The sequence below is a fragment of the Alligator sinensis genome, unplaced genomic scaffold (genome assembly GCF_000455745.1).
Source record: "Alligator sinensis unplaced genomic scaffold, ASM45574v1 scaffold1136_1, whole genome shotgun sequence".
Lineage (NCBI taxonomy): Eukaryota > Metazoa > Chordata > Crocodylia > Alligatoridae > Alligator > Alligator sinensis.
In genome coordinates this window covers 197,255-200,096 of record NW_005843159.1, presented here as the reverse complement: position 1 = coordinate 200,096, position 2,842 = coordinate 197,255, and the positions used below count along the sequence as shown (strand labels likewise).

The window sequence follows — 2,842 nt, the reverse complement described above, 5'->3', positions numbered from 1 at the left end:
GCCCAGGATCCGGCAGACCCGGCCCCTGGGGGGGGGGGGGGGACTGAGTGTGGGCCCACTGCAGACCACAGGTTGAGGACACTGGACATAGCCAGTTGTCATCACCAGGGATCTGGGTTTTTCCATTTTCCATGGAAAAACAGAGGAAACCATGGATTTCCCAGTTTTATCAGAGAAAACATGGATTTCCCCTTTTAGCAGGAAAACCCACAGATTTCCCTCTTTTGCAAAGAGCTCTGTGGGCTGGTAGAGTTCCAGCCTGCAAGAGCTGTTTGCAAAAATGGTGGGGAAAACCCCAGCCCTGTCTGAGGCTTTTAGTCAGTCCCAAGTCTTGGGTCAGGGTTACTTTCCTTCTGGAGACTGTGAAGTGGTAAGTGTGGAGATTTGTTGTGGGGTTTGCAGCAGCTGGGAGCTGGGGCGGGGGAGGGGTTGCAGCCAGCTGAGGGGTTTTGCAGCTAGTTGGGAGGTTTGCACTCAGTTGGGAGCAGGGGTTTTGTAGCCTCCCCACTTCATCCGGAGGGCCCCTGTTACTTCAAATTGCCAATAGCTCAAATCAAGAGCGAGACCTTAAAAATGGGGATAAGGCAAAATGCCATGTTTATTGATTACATGAAGCAATTACATAAACTTGAACACACCAGTCATACAAACAGACACATACAGATAAAACCACTCCAGTAAGATGGAGTTACCAGCAGATGTTACTCAAAATTAGCACTGGATGGTCAGGTCCAGGCTTACTAAGGGTATAAGATGGGGTATACAGGCATGCATGCCTGTGCTCCATGAGGTTGCAGAATTGATTCCCCATCTTGGCTTGTCTGCATCCCACTTTTACAGGGATTTCAAGTCTTTGTTCAGCATTGGGGTTTTTCCATGCTGTTTTTAATTAGAGATTGTTTCTTTTGGTTATCTCAACTTAGGTAATTCCAGTAAACTTGAGGTAATTCCAGTAAAGTTGGTTATCTCCACCTTGAAGCATTATGTAGTCAGTATCTTTGCTTTGAAGCATTGTGTAGTTTAAATGGCAGGATATGCAAAATTCTTTCTTCTTACTATCTTCTTTGCACCTGATTACAGATGAGTTCTTCAGCCATCCATTAATTAGCTTGATTAGTTTACTGTCTGGTAACTTATACATTGGTGCCTTGTTGCTTACACAATCAATTAAATCTTCTGTTTTCATTCAAATAGTTACCATTCTTTCACCCTCTCAGACAGACACTCATGTACACATGGCATACGAAGTTCATTTACTCATGTCAAGCAGGGAGCAAGCACAAAATGGAGTTTTAGTTGTTCATGCAATCATAGGGATTGATCAATTCAATACTATTATCATTTAAACATAATAACTAATATGCAAAAATTCATACTACACCCCGCAGGCTGCAAAGCCTCACTGCCAGCTGGCTGCACATAGAACCCACTCGGTGCTATCGACCCCCCTGGGATCGGCTCCTCCATATGCAGTTTCCATTAAGGGCCAATAGCTGACTCTCAGTCCATATGCAGCTGGCCGGATGGCCACTCCACATCTTCCACAACACCTCCCTACTCTTACAGTCCCCAGCTTGTTCCCCATGGGAGTGTTTCCAGTGTCTGCACATACGGATGTATACACACATGTACACCCTCACATGTGCACAGGGGTATGCATACAGATGCACACATGCATAAGTGCACACATGCACATATACAGATACACACATGAAAGAGGGGCACCAGGATGGCTGAGGAGACTGTAGGGGAGAGTGAGGGCACCAGCAGGGCCATGAGGGCTGTGGGAGGCCTTTAACTTTAATCACAGATTTGGAGTTTTTTATCAGAGAATTTGCAATTTTTTATCATAGAAAATCAGGGTTCCTGGTCATCACCAATTGGAAGCCCATGTACAGCTGCCAGCCTCACCAGCACTAGATATGTGGTAAGTCCTGCACTGGGGGGGAGTGCGGGGGGGATCCCAGTCCCAGCCCATGCCCCTGGCCTTGGATCCTGCCCCCACGCCCTGCCCACCTGCACTCCCTTGACATCAGTCCTCCCCCACCCCACAGCACGCAGAGAGGTGGGACACAGTTCAGAACTTCATTGATCAGCCTGTGTCCCTGCAACTGGGTGATCACGGGCCTCTCACACACCAAGGAAGGTGGCAATGCTGGTGGCAAAGTCCTCAGCAGCAGGGGGAAGCAAAATGTAGCACTGCCACAGGTAGCCCTCCAGGTGGTGGTGGAGGTTGTGGGGCAGCCTGGACTTGCCCCCTGTGCCATCATAGCTCAGGATCCTGAACCAGGAGTGAAGGTGTGCTCACGGCACCAAAAGGATCATCAGAAGCGGGGCATAGTGGGTCACCTCTCTGCCTACACAAATAGCTCATTTTGTATCACCTGGGGCACATGCAGCAGGGGCACATCAGGGCACAGCAGCAGAAGGCAAAGGGGCCCTGGACAGCCTTCTGGGACTGGCAGCTGTGTACTTGCTCCTCACTGCCCAGACCATGTTCAGGGCCCTCCAGGACCCCTGGGTCCTGCCCATTGCCTCACAAAATGGCCCTGCCTGGCCCTGGGAGGAGGCCATTCAGCACCTCCTGTCTGTTGCAGCCTCTGGCCCAACACCTGCTCTGCACCACCTACCTGGGCCCAGCTCCACCACTTGCTCCAAGGCCATGAAGTCAAACAGGCAAAGGTGCCAAATGCAGCACCATGGGTGCACTGGCTCTGGACTAAGGCAGGCAGAAGTGCAGTTGCCTGCTGCTAGGAACAAGCTCACTGCATACTGCAGTAGTTGTGGCCCCTGGACCAGCAGGGAAATGGATTGAGGCTGGAGTGTTGGGCTCTGGCCCCAA

The 2,842-nt window shown here is 50.4% G+C and overlaps 1 long non-coding RNA gene across 1 annotated transcript in view; it reads left to right on the top strand.

Moving 5' to 3' along the window:
* Window positions 1-2,842, top strand: part of LOC102384325 — an 18,334-nt gene that overhangs the window by 13,355 nt on the left and 2,137 nt on the right. Inside the window, exon 3 of the long non-coding RNA XR_325363.3 lies at window positions 1,854-1,927. This is a non-coding gene — a long non-coding RNA (uncharacterized LOC102384325). The remainder of the gene's footprint in view (window positions 1-1,853; window positions 1,928-2,842) is intronic.